The following is a 20573-nucleotide window of genomic DNA, read 5'->3' as shown; positions in this document are numbered from 1 at the left end:
TTACCTCTGAAATCTGGCACAGTGTCTCAACTCTCGCATGAATGTTCTCTCCTCTCAGCCAGCATTACTGGTAGGCATCGCATGTGTTGCCAAGTATTCACCAGAGACAGGGATAATGGATAGGTTAGGGTGACTTGCAAATAGTAATGGTTTCCTATATTCTGTTTAGAATTTCTGTGGAAAACTGCGGCCTCAGATTTTTTTGGTCTACCTTTTTAGTTTTACTATGGTGATTTCAATACTTACCCCAAATTCAGACCTTATCATACTAATGGATTTTCAACCCCAGAATCAGCCTCTCTTTCCCATAAATGGCACATCTTCATGTGCCCTATACTCCATTTTCTCATGCCAAAATCTGTCTTTTTGTGATTTCATGCTTTTCCATAGAACTCCTAAATCCAGACTAAATAAATAGTCACACTCGTGAAGCGATTGAGCTTATTTAGAGATAAAAGGAAATTGTTTCACTGATTCAAAAAAGATTAATTGGATCCCTATGAGAGTAGTTGTCCACAGTGTGAAATCCCTCACTATTCAGGGGCACACAAAGATATCAATGAAAATCTCCAAGTTGCTTTAAATATTTCAAAAATAAAAATAGTAATCAGGCATCTCCCCTAAATGGGATTACATAGGCTAACTAAAATGTCAGGTTTCTTTGCCTTGGCTGGAGTTATATCTTTGGCATTCCCAAGGTGATTCTTCCAATCTGTGCATATATTACATTATATAATATCTCCTCATATCATGTATATTATAAGACACAGCCTTAGATATCCTTAATTTTTGAACACTTGATTATAGCTATCAGCATAAATTCCCACACATCCCCCAATAAATTCTAAACTTCATTGCATAGCACAGTCAGGATTATAGCATTAACCTTGAATATAGAAGGTTTTGTGACCAAAAATAGTGTGTAATCCCTTTACAAGATTCATCAACTGAAGAGCAGGGATCAGCAGTGCAGCCTGGAGAGGAGGAGCTGGGCAGTCACCCACGCTCCCCTATCAGCCCCTTCATCAACAACCTCATAACATTCATACAAGTACAAATATGGGCAAAATGACCATCACCATGTCATGTGCCTCTGTGAATGTTTATTTCAGACTGACGATAAGCTCTTATTGGCATTTACATTTTTTGCAAGAGGGGAGAGGCAGAGAGAGAGGGGGACAGAGGATCTGAAGAGGATTCTGCACTGACAAGAGTGAGCCAGTGTAGAGCTCAAACTCACAAACCATGAGATCATGACCTGAGCTGAAGTCAGACGCTTAACTGACTGAACCACCCAGGTGCCCCGGGTTTTACACTTTTTTTAAGTGAGGATATGAATAATGCTAAAAAATACAACTTGTCAAACAAAATCTTTCAGGCTATAAAGTTCATTGATGAGAGACTGAGAATAAAAAAAGGGGTCTTAGAAGGTAGAGAGTGTGAGATTTTAATGGTAATCTATTCCTTACTGATCATTTTTATCTGTAATTTTTATTCTTGATAGGATGGGAAAAAATACAGAAAACTACAGAGAAAAAGATAAAAATGTACACATAAACCCTCACTGAATGAGCAAATGCTCATTTTTTTATGTTTATTTATTTTGAGAGAGAGCAACAGAGAATGAGCAGGGGAGGGGCAGAGAGAGAGGGAGATACAGAATCTCAAGCAGGCTCCAGGCTCTGAGCTGTCAGCACAGAGCCCAATGCAGAGCTTGAACCCATGGAGTGTGAGATCATGACCTGAGCGGAAGTCAGATATTTAACTGACTGAGTCATCCAGCGCCATGTAAATGAGCATATTTTGTCTTTTTTTTTTTTTTTTTTGCTTAATTTATTTTATAAGAGAAACAGTGTTTAGGTTAACACTGAGCTCTCCTAGAGGTCTTATCCCTTCTCAGACACAATCATTCCCATGAATTTGATCTCTATTTTCCTAACTCATGCTTTAATGCTTTTGTTAATATCTCCAAAAATAGCATAGATTATTGTTTTGTGGGAATTTTCAAATATATACACATTCTGTCACACTCTAGATATGACTTGGTACCTGCTTTCTCAACTTTAACACTGTTTTTTAAAATCATTTAGATTTAGCTTTATTTTACTATCATGTAGCCTCCTTTTCTGTAACTATACCATAATTTATTTATCTTCTTTTTGGAATTAAGCCTATTTTATTTTTTCTTTTTAAAATATGATTTATTGTTAAATTGGCTTCCTTACAATACCCAGTGCTCATCCCAACAAGTGCCCTCCTCAATGCCCATCACCCATTTTTCCCTCTCCTCCACCCCCTATCAACCCTCAGTTTGCTCTCTGTATTTGAGAGTCTCTTATGGTTTGCCTCCCTCCCTCTCTGTCTGTAACTTTTTTCCCCCATCCCTTCCCCCATGGTCTTCTGTTAAGTTTCTCAAGATCCACATATGAGTGAAAACATATGGTATCTGTCTTTCTTTGACTGACTTATTTCACTTAGCATAATACCCTCCAGTTCCATCCACGTTGCTGCAAATGGCAGGATTTCATTTTTTCTCATTGCCAAGTAGTATACAATTTATTCATCTTAATGTCCTTACTTATGGACATTAGGTTATTTGCTATCTTTTGTGATTACAAATGATAGAAGACTGAACATAGTTATGCATGTCTCCTGACACACAGGTATCAGAGGCAAGATTCTTGGGTAGGAATGCAACAAATTGAAGGCTTTCAGATGGTGTTAGGGAAGGTCTACAGGGTTTTAAAGATAAAAAGAGCTCATTAAAACACGCATGGGAAAGGTACAATGGGATCACTTTGGGGTGTTAACAGAACACTTTGTTAAGGAGGAGGAAGCTAATTTGTTTTAAGTGGCATTTTTCCAAAATCCATGTAAATAAAGCTAAGGAAAATATCAGATTTAATTTCTGACTGCAGAATGACGGTACTTTCCTTGAAAGAAAACTCTTCAAAGCAGTTAAAGTAACAACAGATAGGTTTGGTTTCTGACAAGACAATGTCCTCTCTAAGAGCCCCCAGAAGGACCCACCACTCTAGCCAAGCCTCCCTACTCACCATGCTGTGAACAGAACTTCTGTATTTCTACCTTTCCCAGGCCTCTGCTTCTGCTGTGCCCAGCCTAGAAGGACTCCGCTCTGGTCCACGGAGTTCTTTCCCTCTTCTTGATCCCTGTCATATTTAGAGCATCTCACTCAGACTTCATCAGTGACATCCTTGGTGCAAGTGACAAGGGTTGTGACACGATGCAAACCTAGGTCTTTAAGATCAAGAAATTTTCAGATGCTGCTGCCTCCAAGTTCCAAGCTTTCGGTAACAATGACAGAAGAATCTAGAAACAGCCTAGTTTCTTTTTTGAAGTGGCAGCTTTTCTTTCAAGTGAGTCATAATAATAGTGCCCATGTTAATGAGACTATTAGAATGAAAATAGCAACATTTATGAACTGTTTACTATGGGCCAGCATCTGTGTAAAGCACTTGATATGTATCATCTCATTTAATGAAAGGCCAGAAAGATTAAGTCGCACAGCTCATAGGCAGCTGAGTCAGGCTTCAAACACAGGTCTGTCTCATTCCTCAGCTGATCACATTAAACTGTCTTCTATGTTAATAACTAGAGAAATACATCCCTTTAGCCTATAAGGAATTAATAAAAACCACCCTGTTTTCACCATGGGAGAAAGGAGAGGCAGTATGAAGGAGTGTAAAGTGTGTAGAACTTGAACCCACTTCAACTCGAGTTCAAAGCCCACCTGCATTTTTTACTAGAAGTATGGTGAGTTATTAATTGCTTACATCTCTACTTTAAAATAGAAAGTCCCGAGGAGGGGGATNAAATCAATTACAGGAAGAAGTCTGGAAAACCTCCAAAAACATGGAGGTTAAAGAACACCCTTCTAAACAAAGAATGGGCCAATCAGGCAATTAGAGATGCAGTTAAAAAATNTAAAAAAAAAAAGAACTAGAATAAATTACAAATTATTTATGTTTAAAGAAAAAAAAGAAAGTCCCCTGGGATCCTTGTCTATTGATATACAAATGATACTTAGCCTGCAGATTTTCTTATTCTATATTACATAGTGTTCAGTGCATGTTTCTGTTTCAGCAGTTACATTATATTAATATTATGCTTTTATGTATTTATTCATAATATCCATTCATTAGTCACCTGCTTGATGTACCAGGCTCTATTCCAGATGCAGGGACACAGTTGTGAAATTCACACAATACCCTTGCTCTCTCATGAAATTTTTTTTAATGTTTTTATTTATTTCTAGGAGAGAGAGAGACAGCGTGAACAGGGGAGGGTCAGAGAGAGAGGGAGTCACAGACTGAAACAGGCTCCAGGCTCTGAGCTGGCAGTCAGCACACAGCCCGACGCGGGGCTCGAACCCACGAACTGCGAGATCATGACCTAAGCGAAAGTCGGACGCTTAACCGACTAAGCCACCCAGGCGCCCCCCCCCCTTTTTTTTTTAACTCTCTCTCATGAAATTTAGATTCCAATAGAGAAAGAGAGTCAATAAAATATAAACAAAATAAGTATCTATATATAAATAGCTTCATATTGTTACGTAGAGTTAGATAAATCTGTACAAAGAGCTAAGATTGGGTGATAGAGAGCAACTTGGTAGCTATTTTAGACTGAGGAATTAAGAAAGGCTTCTCTGCCAGAGTGAAGTTTAAGCTGCTAATGAATCACAAGATGGAGCCAGCCTTGCAAACACTGTGGGAAAGGAGGTCCCAGGCAGATGGAAGAGCTAGGGCAAAGAATCCACGTCCTCACCTCACTAGACCATGAGCTACCCAGAACCATTTTAAAGTGTTTCCTATTACTTTCCTGTGGATGACTGTAACATGTTACTCTGTTCCTTACATACTGATGAGCCACTACCACAACAATGCTATGTAACAAATAAGACAATATATCTGCTTAAATTCCTTCCATGACTTCATCTCCTTGGACTTGGAATAAAATCCAAACTGTAAAGTGAAAGCTTCACGAAGAGGAGAATCACGATTTATAAGTCTGGTTTGCCACAATGTCTCCTGTGCTTGTTTTGGTGCCTGACAAGAAGTAACTGCTGTATAGGTAGAATAACGACAAGAGAATTCATGAAAGAACCTGGGCTCTATATCCCAGTCCTCCCTTCCTTTCAAGGGATTGTGATTCACCTTCTCCTTTATATTTTAAACCATTCTCTTACCACAACTGGCCCTTTGGCATTCAGTACATGCCTTTTCCTACCTGAAGAACAAAAACAACTTATGGTAACAACGGAAAACCCTTTCATTGATTCCTTTACCTACCAACCTTTTCACTCTAAAGTGGCACACTTGTAATCCACACTTGGAAGGTCATTTCTACCTACTATAAACTAAATTTGTAAATTGCCCACAACATATACAATTGTCAGAGTCAGTGGGCATATTTTTCCTCATCTAACTAGTTAACTGGAATTTCTTTGGTGCTGTGTATCTCATTTTCTTTTCAGTATTTCACATGCTGCTTTTGATCAAGAGATTCATTTTGCAGTAAATGAAGAGAGGCAAACGGAACCATGCTCATGGAACTCACTGGTCTTACTCTGCTCTCCACCATCCTGAAGCAGTTGGCTTGATAGGATGGTGAAATGACCTTTTGAAGACTCGGTTGTAGGGCTGGCTAGATGACAATTCCTTACAGGGCTGGAGAAAGGTTCTCCAGAAGGTTCTTTATGCTTTGACCCAGCATCCAGTATAGTGTGGATTCTGCAATAGCCGGGATTCAGGGGTCCAGGAACTAAGAAGTGGAAATGGAAATGGCACCATTTACTATTACCTCTGGTAACCAAGCAGTGAAATTTTCATTTCCCATGTTTGTCACTTTATGTTCTCCTGGTCTAGAAATCTTCGTTCCAGAGGAAGTAATAGTTCTACCAAGAGACACAATGATTCTACTCGACTGCCACCTAGCCACTCTGGGCTTCTAATGTGTTTGAATCAATGGCGAGGAAGGCAATTGTAGTGTTGGCTGGGGAGACTGATCCTGACTACCAAGGAGAAATTGGACTACTACTCCACAATGGAAATAGAAAAGAGTATGTCTGGAATGGAGGCCATCTCTTGGTATTACCATGCCCTGTGATGAAGGTCAATAGAAACTATAATAACTCAGTCCAGAAAAGACTCCTAATGGTTCAGACGCCTCATGAATTAAAATTTGAATCACCCTGTTGGGTTAAAAACTGTGATGAGTTAAGGTGCTTGCTAAAGACTACAGACAGAACGGGTAGTAGAAAAAGGTAGTTAAAAGATCAGCTAAGACCACAAGACCAGTTACAGAATTGAGGACCCTAATTGCCATTTCTTCCTCGTTTTTGTTCTGAATACGTTTGTATGTACACACACACACACACACACACACACACACACACACTAAAGCAGTCTTTGTTTTCTTTATGATGTAACATAAGATGTGCTCATGGTATATCAGTATTTGTGTATTTTTTTTTAAATGTTTTATTTATTTCTAGGAGAGAGAGAGACAGCGTGAGCAGGGGAGGGTCAGAGAGAGAGAGGGAGTCACAGACTGAAACAGGCTCCAGGCTCCGAGCTGGCAGTCAGCACAGAGCCCGACGCGGGGCTCGAACCCACAAACTGCGAGATCATGACCTAAGCGAAAGTCGGACGCTTAACCGACTAAGCCACCCAGGCGCCCCAGTATTTGTGTATTATTAATTTCACATCAAAGTATTTAAGTTATGGGACATCAGGAGAAGAATAAACACCACTAATGGACTTTACCTCCTTTCTGAAGAAAGGATTAGTGGTATTTTAGTTGAATGTAGAATAGTTGTCTCATGTTAGGCAGAATTATGACCTTGTTAATTATCTTTATTTGGAGATTAAATATGGTTTAAGGTGACGTATGTGGGTGCCAAGTTGACAAGGGGTGGATTCATGAAGGTTAATTTTGTATGACAACTTGACTGGGCTAAGGGATCTGGTGAAACATGATTTCTGGGCATGTCTATCAGGGTATTTCCAGAAAACATTAGCTTTTGAATCAGGTTAAGTAAAGAAGATCATCCTCATCCACCTGGACAGAAATCATCCAATCCACTGAAGACTTGAGCGCCTGAATAGAACAAAAAGGTGGAGGAAGAGCTAATTTGTTCTTTTTTGTTTGCCTCATCTTGGTCTTGGACATCAGCATTCTTAATTCCCAAGCCTTCAGACTCAAACCTGTATTTATACCATCCACCCCAAGACTCTCAGGCCATTAGAATCCGAAGTACGATATTGGCCTCCCTGGTTCTGAGCGATATGAGCTCAGACTGAATGACACCACCAGGTTTCCTGGTTCTGCAGCTTGGGGAGGGCAGACTGTGAGACTTTCTGGCCTCCAGAATCACATGAGCCAATTCCTATAGTAAATACCCTCATATATACTTAGTTCTTTCAATACCCTAATACATTCCCTCTTGCATAATTTTATTTCTATTTCTCCAGCCATCCCTCAATCTTCCTCACGAACTATTTTCACCTCATTCTTCCACCCTAAATGGTTCATACTCACCCTGTTGTTCTTTTTACTTTATGAATAACACCTGAAGAAATAAACCTAAACTCATGGCAATAACTAATAGCTACATAACTTTGATACTCCTGTCTGATCATTATTCTATATATCCCCCAAACATCACAGACTTATATACTAATGAGTTACTTACTGGTTGCTTACTATATAATATAGGAACTGAGCTTGGAAATTTACAAACTTTTGAAGTAGATATATAATTATTCTCATTATACTGAGGAATAAACAAGGGCTTAGACAGGTGAAGTGAATTGTCCAAGGCCACAAAACAGTGGCAAATCTGGGATTTGAATCCACATTTCCTGACTCCAGAGTCTATGATATTCAATATTAGGTTATACTGCTTCATAGTCAAGGATTATTACAGCTAATTACTTTCAAGCATCTTAATTGCAAATTATGTTGTATATAATTCATCAGGATCCGAACTGAAGTTAGTGTATTAAACAGAGAAGGTTTTCCTAAAAATATGCTTTCTGCCGAGAAAACTTTACGTCTTACTGTTCTGTTTGTTTAAAATAGCTTATCTTTACCTCTCTTCATGAANATCTTCTTTGATCAGTAGTTCAAGGCTAAAAATGTTTGGCCTGATTTTTTGTTTAGCTTTGTTTTACTTTGCTTTTGGTTAATGCTCTAGTGGGCTATTTACACCAGGAAATGGTAGATAGCCAGTGTCTTAATGGATGGATTTCTTTTCTCTAAGGGATTAGATGACACAGGCATATTAAGAAGAGATGCTATCTAAAAAATGGATCAAACATTCAAATGTCTAAAGGCCAGGGACAGAAAGTTGAAACAGGTGATGGTTCAGTACTTGGATCTGTAGCCAGATGATTGGTGTTCTGTACCCACCTCTCAACTTGGTCATGGAAAAATCAATTAGCCTCCTATTTCTCACTTGTAGAATAGAAATGCTAGTAATACCCACCACCTGAGCTTCTTGTGGCTGGTGATAAGTTCTGCTGTGGGAAGGATGGATGGTGCCTTATTATACACAGTAAATATTCCACCCAAGTTGGCCAAGTTTGCTCCCTATACTTTCTTGCATGTCCACTGGCTCTGCATGTTCTGCCAGCAGGTCACATGTTGGACACTCAGGGTTGCAGCACATAGCACTGCAGTGCATTCTACCGGGCATCCTGATCTAATTTAGATAAAGACATCGATATATGTTTCTAATCCCAGCATACACAAAGAAGCATGCTAGTGAGCCCTGACTGCTTAAGGAAAGGACCACCACCTGAAATTCCTACATGCTTGGCTAGGTGCTGCAGCATCTGCCCATTTGTGCATAGCAGAGAGACACTGGATTTAAGGACCCTTTGTGTCAGTCTCACAGGTGACTTAATCAAACTGCCTGAAAACACAAATAGTATGAAGATTGAAAGGTAAGCCCAGGGGAACCTAGAATAGTATTTTTTATATTTTTACAGAGAATATTTAAGTCTTTGTGGAAATTGGATGAGACAGATCCTACCTGTTTTAGAGTGTGTTTTAGGTGGACCACATTATGGAAATTAATTAGAAGCTTAGGGAAGATACACTTTCAGATTCTAATTTAGTGGGGCACAGTGGCATGGCAATTCAAATTCAGCTAGATAATACTATACCACAACCATATTTTCTATGTGTGCAGATTTTTATACATAGCTAACTAGATCCTAAAAAAAAATTCTGTTGGTTAAGTAAGCTATTATTTACCTACCATCATCTTATATATTCTAAATCTTGTCACTTTAGAAAGGTTGGTGTAACTTTTCTGACTCCATAGTTAGTATACCACAAACAGCACTCACCCCAAAGCTGCATCATTTAGGAGACTTGGACTTTCTCTCAGAGGATATTCATGTTCTCTTAAAAGCCAAATGTACGGATCTATCCATTTACTGTGTAAGAGTGAGGACAGTGTGATGTTGTACAAATCTTACATCTGCACATTATGCAGAGAGAGGACCTATCATTCCTATCATGGTGTTTATACTCTAGCCCCAAAGCAACTTTGGCTATGAGCTTCATTATTATAATTTGGTCTTCTAGAAAGAAGGAAGAGGTAACTGCTGGCTCAGAGGAAAATTATCTAATGTCCCCGCTTTTCTCCTCTTGTGGCATTCTTTCTTATTTTGAATGTATTCTTCCCACAGAGGACTTCACCTGGTGGCATTGCAGCTCCTCTCCTAGGCCTCATCCTCATTTAGCTGAAATATAAGAAGCCCCTGAGTAAACATCACTGATGTGTACCCAGTTCTATGAAAACAGCTGACTAGGGACCATTTGACAGAACTGTTAAAGTTAACCTCAGCAACATGTTTAGTATCTTCCCTCCAAACCCAGAGACAGATCTCTCTAGCATGTGACATCCCTTCTTGAATGCAACTAGAGTTTTGTCCATCACCTCATGAGAGAATGTTCCTCATGACCATCTGTTCATTCAGTGCTTCCCAGACCTGGACCCTACAGAGCAGTGAACCCATCTTGCATCCCTGATCACATCCAAGTTCCTTGGCCACCAGCACTCAGTCATGATGGGAACTCTCCTTCTACACATTTTGAGCAAAACACTCAACTTGTACATAGTAAAAATAGCAAATCTTCAACTCTAATAAATGCAATTATTTTTCAATATAACATGCCTATATTTGAGAGAAATAAAATTCATCCAAATGGAAGTTTATTTTAAAATCATTTAATGCACGGGGTACCTGGGTGGCTCAGTTAGATGAGCATCTGCTTCGGCTCAGGTCATGATCTTATGGTTTGTGGGTTTGAGACCCATGTCAGGCTCTAGGCTAACAGCTCAGAGCCTGGAGCATGCTTTGGATATAGTGTCTCCCTCTCTCTCCGCCCCTCACCCTGCTCCTGTTCTGTCTTTGTCTGTCTCTCAAAAATAAATAAACATTAAAAATAAAAAAAATAAATCAACTTAATGCATATGTAAAGCTACTTTTCCCCCACACATATTCTAATAAATGTCATCTGTATTAATATTATCAATGTCATTTTGAGTTCCAGTTTATTAATCTACTCTTTTACATGAAATCCCACAGAACCCCATTCTGACAAGGTGGGAAGTACTTCTTTTACAGAATAACCATATTTACATAAAGAAAAAGAACACATCAGAATGACATTTTTCCTTCTACTTGAAGCATCACTTTTCATATCCTTGTATGTGACTGTCTCCTTCTAGAGGTCAGTGCAAGATTTCAGATGACTCACACACAAAAGAAGTGTAGCATGCTTCAATTAAGACGTGTTAAAATTAACACATTTCAAAAATCGTATTCCATGTGATAAGAGTCTAATGAGTAACCTTGAGGGCTTTTTAAGGAAGCTTCCTGTTTCTGATAGGTTTTCTGCTATCACTATTGCATTCACTAAGTAAGTATGGAAGTGAATGGAAGGGGAAATCCTCAGCAGGGAGAAGCTGTTCTCCCTCTGGCTTCTAGGACAAGTACCCACAGGGCATCAACTTTTGATTCCCCAATAGGGTCATCATGGTCTCTGCCTTTGGGAACACAGTGCTGGCTTATCACACAAGAAGCCCCTACCCCAACCTTAATTAATAAAACTAGCACATGTATAGCACTCTTATACAAATGTTATTTCCAATCTGTGTCAAACTCTACAAGGTGGATACTTGAAAAATTAAAAATCTCTTACTTCATAGTCAAGAAAGTGAACTCAGGAAGATGATTTATCAGGCCAGACAGAACATCAGTGGTGGAGATGGAATTCAAAACCAGACATTCAACTAGAGGAAAGCTGATCTTGCTAAGGTCCTGGCCCTTCTTTGCAGTAGCATATGCCCGAATACAGCCTATAGTATCACTGAGTGTTCTCATGTATTGCTACCTGTGAGGTAGTAAGTCATCAGGTCTTTATATAGGGAAAAACACAGAAACACACACACACACACACACACACACACACACACACGTACCATTTGGGCAGAAGAAAAGAAATGATGGCCCCTTAATGGATACAATGCACACTTGCATATACACCCACAGAACTCCATCACAAAATTTGCTTCCTAGCAAGCAGTTTACATGCAAATTGTTAATTGTATTATTATGATATGTTTTTATTGAATTTTGAACAAGTAAAATCCTTTAAGTCAAATTAATGCTAAGGAACCACCATCTGTAAGTCTGGATCCCTCTCCACACACCACTTTCCCATTAGCTATATCAACCCAGTTAAAGAGTGTATTGAATGGAACTGAATTAAATGAAACCAGAAAGGGGAGAATATATATATATTATATATATTCTTATATATATATATAAGAAAGAATCCTTATATTTCCCAGATTGCTACATAATTTCCATTGTTTCTTTGGGGAAAGAGGAGAGACAGTGTTTGTTCACCACTTTCCAATACAAAACGTACACAATACCTGGTTCAATCATCCCATTCACCAATAAAATTAAAAGGTAGGGTTTTTTTTTTATCCCCCATTTCTCAAATGAAGGTACCAGAAGCTCAAGGATGCTAAATAACTTGCCCTGTTTCCTCACATTCATAGATGCCACAGCCAGAATCCCAACACGGGCATCGACTGGGCCAACATGACTTATCTCTTACCGCACCATATGCCCGGGAGCACCTGCCCAAAGAAGCATGAGAGTAGGAAGCCAAGCTAAAGAAATTGGGGAAGGCAGGCTTAGATCTTGAAGATATGGAGCTGAAGTGGAAACTACATTCCTGAATTCTCCATAGCTGGCCTTGTCCCTCCCAGCTTTATCATAAAACTGGAGGAAAGCAGGTCTTAGAGAAGGAATAACTGGAAGAGAGGAGGCAAGCATTCAGGAGGTTCTCTCTCAGACCATTTAATATCTGGAGTGAAGGCACAGGGGTGGTGCAGAGAGGTAGCAAATAGTTGTCACAATAATCGTGATCATGTTCTCTCCTCAGCAAAGATAAAAATCAGTTCTATAAATCAGTTGCTTTAATGCAAACACAGCTTCAACACAACCTCCAAGACATACGCTTCCTCCAATTCTTTCAACCAGATTGTCACCCCCAAACTTCTCCCTATAGACATTTTGAGACTGTAACTGTTCCTTTCTATTGCAGTTAATTCTTCTTCACTTCCTGAGGAAGAGTCTCATCCTACCCTGGAACCGTCCACAATACACTACTTGGGTAGTTATGAGACAGTGAAAGGTAGAGATCCAAGTCTCAGTTGTGGACAAAGGAAAACTTATACAAAAACTAGAGCAAGAAGTTGAGGTGCGAGAAAGGCAGAGGAGAATGGAAGAAGTCATGGAGTATTAATAGAAAGCACTCCTAATAAAACTCAAGCACAAATGTACAAGGTCAGATGCCAGGAGGAAAAAACCCATGAAGAAAAATAAATCATTTGAGGAAAAAAGTTAAAAATGGCCTCATTACAGTGACAATTTGGGGCCCACATAAAATCAGAAATGGTAAGAGCTAGCAGGCCTTCATACACTACAAAGCCTAAATTAGCTTTCCGTTTTGGAGAAAGTGCACGAACAGTTGCCAGGTTCAACAGAAACGCCTCTGGCAATGGCAGAAACACTGCAGCTGAGAAACAAACTGCCAGGTCATGAAACAAAGAGGTGAGCATCCTCTTAACACCAGCACATTTAAAAAGACCAATGTCTGTGCACTGGGAAATGACAGGAACTTTCCACATGAAATGTTCCTTTGTGAGATACGTGGATCTGCCAGGAACCAAACCTCTCCTCTGGGTCCTAGAACTATAAACAGAACAGAAATCAGATCAAATCTGTATAACACTTGAAGCTACCTAAGCCAAATTGAAGCAGGTTAAATTTATTCAATCTGTGCTAGTATGAGTTCTCCCACACATTTCAAGGAATTTGGGCATATGTGTGCAAGAATTGCATTCTGTTCAGAAAACACAACCTATTTTTGTTAAAATGATCATGAAGAGGATCTAAAGTGTCTCAATGATACATTTAGGACTTCACATATTTAATAAGCACATACTACATACTTGTTGAGCTCTGTGCTACACGCTGGGGATACAAAGAGAAATAGATCTGATTTTTAAAATGATTCATTTTACTATACTCTCTGTTGATTGAATCTGACTCAGAATTTGCATTTGGTTTGGAGCTCCAGATTCTGATAAACCAGAGAGGAAACATGCAAGTTCTGAGACTCGCACTACAGATGAGCAGGGGCAACCTGAAGATCCTGCAGACATTTACTCTTTTCAAATATTTAAAGAGCTGACTTGTCAAAGAGAGGGTACGTGTGTGCTATGGGGTCTCCAGAAAATAGAATCGCAGAAGTTATAAGAAGAACTATTTTGACCTAATAAAAATAACGAACAGAGAATGGGCTGCCTTAAAAAAGTATGAGCTTCCTGACTGGAAATATTCAAATAGAGACTGAATAACCGATGAGAGTTGGTTAGAGTTCTCCTAATGAGGTCTTCAGCTCTTGTACAAAGTTAGATTAAATCTCTTAATCTGAGGTGGTGAAGACAGTGCTTTCAGAAGAATCAATCTTATTGATTGCTTTTATATTGAAAACTCATAAAGTTAGCATTTTATAACCTTAAAATTAGGCTACGTTACCTATACTGGGAACTGTTTTTAATAATAAGGTTATGAAAAGGTGAATCCATAGTAAGCAATAAAATATGCCCACCTTTGGGATTACAGTGATAGTCCCTTTAGTTCCTTAAGCTCCTGGTAGAGTCTTCATCTCAGACATTTTTTGGAAAGTCCATTTCTCCTACCTGTGCCAAAGATTTTACTCTGAACCAATAGCAAGGACAACGATGGCGGACGCTCAAGTAGAAGCCTGAGCCTCCTTCGATATCAAGTACCATATGGTCACTAGAGGTACGTTGCTTTTTAAGACAGAAATAGTTCATTACCACTGGTTGATTATGAAATGTAAGGTTTGAGTGCCTCATGTCTGACTCTGCATCACTCATATGAATGCTACCTCTTTTAATTGAATGTCTTGCCAGCCAGGAGTTATTCTGGTCCTGGGTATTACAAGGCAGCTTTATGGAGGCCATCAAATTGCCTTCCAAATCTGTTGAAGTGGCAGTTGTTACAGGATTAACTGGATCAACAGAGTCTAGAGAATCTGAAGTTGAATCAGAATTGGATTCCTCTGCTAGATAAGCTTTATCCTTTTTGAAATCATCAAAAACAATCCCTGATACTTCGTCTTCTCCTACTGACAAGAGATAGTTCTTTAACACTAGGACCTTTAGATTTTTATTTTCTGACATTTAGCTTCTTCCTGTAATTGGATAAAAATTACTGTAAAGCACATAAAAGTGAGTGATATGGTGGGGATAAAATCTATCATATATTAGTGTAGTTTAGAATTATAATATCTGAACAATGTGGTAATAAGCATAAGAATAGACAAGTCTGAAACAGAAGAACACAGGAAAATTTAAAATGTAATATAGAAGATACCCCAGTGAGTGGTATTGGGAAAACTGGCTAACATTTGGAGAGAAGAAGTTAGATTCCTACTTTCTACCATTATAAATTTCATCAGGTTGAAAGAAACTTCTATAAAGTGAGTAAGCCATACTGATAGTAGGAGAAAATATGTGTTTACTTTAAATTAAATCATGGTGGAAAAATCTTTCTAGGCATGACACCAATAGCAGAAATGAAAATAAAAGACTAATAAATGCAGGGGCGCCTGGGTGGCTCAGTCAGTTAAGTGTCTAACTTCAGCTCAGGTCATGATCTAGCAGCTCTTGAGTTCAAGCCCCACATCAGGCTCTGTGCTGCTGAGAACCTGAAGCCTGCTTCAGATTCTGTGTCTCCTCTCTCTGCCCCTCCCCTGCTTGCGTTGTCTCTGTCTCTGTCACTGTATCTGTCACTGTATCTCTCTCTCTCTCTCTAAAAAAATGAATAAAAAGCATTTAAGAATGAAATCTGGCCACGTGTAGCAACATGGATGGAACTTGAGGGTGTTATGCTGAGCGAAATAAGTCAGGCAGAGAAGGACAGATACCATATGTTTGCACGTATAGGTGGATTAGGAGGAACTTAACAGAGGACCATGGGGGAGAAGAAGGGGAAAAATAGCGGGGGAGAGGAAGGGAGGCATACCATGAGAGACTCTTAAATGGTGAGAACAAACTGAGGGCTGATGGGGGTGAGGGAAAGGGGAAGGGGGTGATGGGCATGGAGGAGGGCACTTGTGGGGATGAGCACTGGGTGTTATATGGAAACCAACTTGACAATAAACTATTTTTAAAAAAAAGAAAGTGAAAAGATGCCCACAGGAAATAAAAACACTAATTTGAAGACAAAAAAAATGTTAAAAAGGTATTTGCAACACATATGATGTGAATACATAAACAGTTCTTTAAAAGAATATGAAAAAGACAAAAAAGCATCCCCTAAAATGGTCTGGGGACATGAAGAAGTAACCAGTAAAGAGAAATAAAAATGGCCAATGAGCCATTATTAATGATCAAAGCCATTAATAATCAAAGAAATAAAAACTATAAAGCCAAGAAAATTCAACAGTTATTTATTAGGTTGGAGGGGAAAAATACCTAATGTCTAAAAGATGAAGAAATATGAACTTTCATACTTTGCTGTTGGGGGTATAAATTACTCAATCATCACTCAAACCATCAGTTTAAATGTTTCAAAATCTTTCAAAATAATGCAGATTACAAAATATATTGAATCAATTAATACATGTATATCCTTTGACACAGTAATTCTCTTTCAAGAAGTTTATCCTAAGGAAAACAAAATAGACATGCATAAAAGGATAAAATGAAATAGGATCCATCAAGGATTATAATGTAGGTGTACATTATTTTCATGGAAGATATTTATGTACTTTCCAACAATTTCCTGTTTTAAAAGATACTGTAATAAATCTGCTTCTATGTAAATTGGTATATTTCTGCTTCTATATATACTGGTATATTTATGCACAAAGATGGAGTTTCATCCTTAGGTAAGATAAGTCCTTTTTTGCCCTTACCTTCTCTTCATATAGATATCTCCTTGGCCTCAAATCCAGATATTCTTCCCTTGATCTGTCACTGAGAACTTTTCTTTTTCTTTTCTTCCTTTCTTCCTTCCTTCCTTTCCTTCTATCTATATACCTATCTATCTATCTTAATTTGGAATTAATGGTATAATTAGTATGCTAATCAGTGTCCACCCTGAGCCACAACCATCAGATGAAGAGCCAGCAGAATGGTATTAGCATCTGGACCAACAAACTAGTTCAACCACATTTGTAGATAGAGGAGGACTGCCTCTACCGTTATGTCTGCCATCACTCTGGACCATTTAAAGGGCATGTTAAGAACACAGATCCACTCCCCCATCTAAATAATCAGCAAGTAGAGCCATCCAGATGACTTTTACAGTTCCTTATTTTAAGGCATCATTTCTTAAGATTTTATAATCAGTCCCTTGATGCTTTACATTCAGATACAATTCTTAGCCAAGAATTGTTTTCAGCTATCGCTAGAGGGGGAACTTGGAGGATTGAAGGAAGGTCTAGTGGAGAACGGTGACAAGTTTATTCACCTTCCCACAGTATCCACAAAAGATCTCGATGCGTAGGATTTGGGTTAATGACTGACCCCCTTCCTTCACTTGTAACCTCTGCTTTACTTCACCTGAGTTTACTTGTACACTGGTATTGAGCACTTTTATACATTCAGTGCCTTCTCCCCTCCTCATTAATCTTCTCTCTTATCACCTCTGTCAAATCCCCAGAACCCTTAATCATTCTGTGTATTCTTTGATGATGGAGTCCTGTTTCTTAGTGCGGTCTTACTAGCTGTCCCAAGAACACTTCTTCTATATCCTACCATTATGAAGAAACTTTGGTAAAGCCCAGTTTAAGGTCAAGGAGACACCTAAGATACATAATAATCTGAACTGTCCTATCACTGATAAGGAGTTCCACAATGGGAAGACAAAGTGTGAGGACAAAATGGAATGCCTTGGAGATATCCTCTTTCAAAGAGGGTTGGGATAAAGGAAACGAGTGAAGTACAAATATATCTGAATCTGAAAGCTCAGCACCTAGGGCCTACCTTTCTGTGACCTCACCCAGTTGATATTCTCCTTCTCTGAGTTTTTCTTTCTCTGAAATCTTTATTCTACTCTTCAAAGACAGAATTCTTGTCACCTCTGTCAGACAAGTCCAGTCCCTACAAAGCCTTGGCATGCAACATGCACTCAACAGCATTTCATGAGTGAAATAATGTGAAGGAATAAGCTAAGCTTCCTCTTTTGAGTCTTCATGAGAAGATAAAGGTCCAATTTTGTAAAGATAATTATAAAATTTGTACAAGTAAGGAGCACAGTTGAATCTAGATCCCATCTTCCTTTCCATAAAGGTGAAAGGACATACATCAGAGCAAGACCCATGTGTCTAAATACCTTGGTCCCTGAAGATAGTCTAAAAGATAATAAAAAGTGCAGGCTGTGTTGAGGAGGAGATGATAAGACACAAGCAATTTACAAACACATACACGACACAGACAAAATAAAAATAGATTATATAAAAATAGGTGTGTTCAGTTTTGAAAGGAGGTTGTTAGAATGATTAGGGAAGCTGATAACTAACAGGCTAGGGAGACAAGCCATACTGTGCACTACTCTGGGCCCCACTCCTTGGCTGTTTTCCACCGCAATTAGTTATCTGGCAACCTTGCAAGATCTTCATAAAAATAACTCATAAGGTTTAGTCACATCAGAAAGGCCATCAAAATGAGTGATCACAAATGTTTGGAAAGGGTCACAAGCCAAGTCAGCATTTAGGATATGCTTTTTAAAAATTACCTTATCTTTTTCATCTCCAAAGAAAACATCAGAAGGATATTGTGACAAGCCCAACAATCTCACTCCAACCCCCTCATCTACTAACATCACATTGTAAAGTTTGTGCCGCTGTCAGAGGTCCAATAAAATCCCACAGTATTTCTTTCTTGTTTTCCTTTCTCAGAGGTATAACTTTCTTCTAATCTTCTTATACACATTTCCATGCTTCCTAACAAAGAACATACTAGATGTATTTTTACCTACAATTACTTTAGTTTTTGTGACCAGAAAGACTTTAAAAGGACATGATTACACTATGTATACAAATAATTACACTCAAGAGATCATGTAAAGCATCTCACTGTTCACAAAACCCATTTACACTTAGTTGTCATTTTAAACTTAAAACTCCCCTATGACTTGTTTAGACAGAATATGGTAGGTTGTTGTTGGGTTTTTTTCTGTTTTAAGGAGGAGAAAATTGAAGTTTAGAAAGGGTAAGGGAAATTCTCAAGGTGAACAGCACATAAGTAGTAAAGCAATTCTTGAAAACCATGTGGCTGCCTCTGAAACCATGATAGCCCTGTACTTACATAAGGGATCCACAGCTGGGAAAAAGGGAGAAGGGTAGGTGTCTTTCCTAACAGCCCTGGAGTGGAGAGCAAATGATTTACTAAACTCAGCATACCATCATACCAAGAACCCCATTCATTACCTCTTCCGTGTAATTCTACTTTTTCTCATTAGATAATGGCACTTCTCAGGTAAAAATGGTTACATAATTTTCAAGAACCAACGTCCTGTTCTCAGTGTCTTCTGATAAAAAATTAAAGAGGAGATAAAACATGTTCTCCTGGGGCACCTGGCTGGCTCAGTCCATTAAGCATCTTGATTTTAGAGGTCCCTGCTTGAGGTTCTCTCTTTCCTTGTCTCTATTCCCCCCCCCACTTGTGCACATTCATGCACATCATTCATTCATTCTCCCTCTCTCTCTCCCTCCCCCCAAAATAATAGAGTCAACTTAAAAAAATAATGTTCTCCTGAGATTTTATTATTAGCACTTGAGGTATCCTACTTAATTTTTGGATACTTCTGTCTACCTCATACCCCCACACTTCCGGGGCTCCCTTATGCTCCCACTACCCGGGGGAATCCACCTGACCTACTCTCTCTGGGAAGAACCCTACACACTTGTTTTCTGCCATCTTTCCCATGACATTAGAAAGAGGCAAAGAAATGAGTTCACAGTAGACATTAATGATGGTAATCTGATGAAGGCATTTCTCTTGTGAATCTCTAATGGGGCCATTTCAGACATTAGTGACAACTTGCGAGAGGAAAAGGAGGACTTCTTTGAGAACAGTCTTGCTAGCACCTGCTAGCCCTAAACCTCACCATGTATATTAATCTGGATATTTTCAAGTCTAAAACCCTTGGTTTACATAAATAATCCATCTACACTGCTTTAAAAGTAAAGAATTACATTTCTAGGATGTTTAGACCATTATACTGAAGTATTGTCTTACTGAAAAATAATAAACCGTTTTTCACAATCACTTTTACTTTCAACATGTTGGAAGAGGAAACTGCAAAAGATGGAGTAAAGGGATTGGATTCTGAGGAAGCTCCCCGGGGACCTTCAAAGGAAAATAAAATGGCTCCCTTCCCTGAGCCATTTTAAGCCTTGATTACATTAACTTTTAGAAAATGCACAGAGGAAACACTATTTCAGAGAAGACCCTGAAATTAGCATATTTCTTGGAACTCTGGTACCTCACAGATGACAGCATATGTCACTGTTAACCTTGTGTTATGTTTCCGAACCAGTGTCCAGCACAGCCTCTGAGGCCATCTGCTTTCTGTGGTTGTCAGCTCTGAAAATAACCTAGGAGGCTGGATCCCTGGAACACATTTTTCCTACTGTTTTGATTAGAAAAGCATTTCCACCCTAATCAGTCTTTCTGTTTAACTCAAGCAGGTATTTGAGAAACTTCCTGGGTTTGATGTTTTAGTAAACATGGTAGATCTTAAATTCCCAGGTGATATTTGACATTGGGGAAGTTTCCATGCACAAGCAACAGAACACTGTAAAGTCACATTGGCTTTGCTCCCTGCTCCTGGAGAAAAGAACACGTACTGAATAAAACCACAAGCACAGGATACCAGGAAGCCCTTGTGCTGGTGTTTTCCTTGAATTAATGC

The 20573-nt window shown here is 38.9% G+C and overlaps 1 pseudogene; it reads left to right on the top strand.

Annotated features, from left to right (window-relative positions):
- Positions 1–5984: 5984 nt before the first annotated feature.
- LOC144221848 (inositol 1,4,5-triphosphate receptor associated 2-like) overlaps positions 5985–20573 on the top strand; it is a 37644-nt pseudogene continuing 23055 nt past the window's right edge.

Source organism: Crocuta crocuta, unplaced genomic scaffold (genome assembly GCF_008692635.1).
Source record: "Crocuta crocuta isolate KB4526 unplaced genomic scaffold, BGI_CrCroc_1.0 scaffold151, whole genome shotgun sequence".
NCBI lineage: Eukaryota > Metazoa > Chordata > Mammalia > Carnivora > Hyaenidae > Crocuta > Crocuta crocuta.
This window is presented reverse-complemented; position numbering and strand designations above follow the sequence as displayed.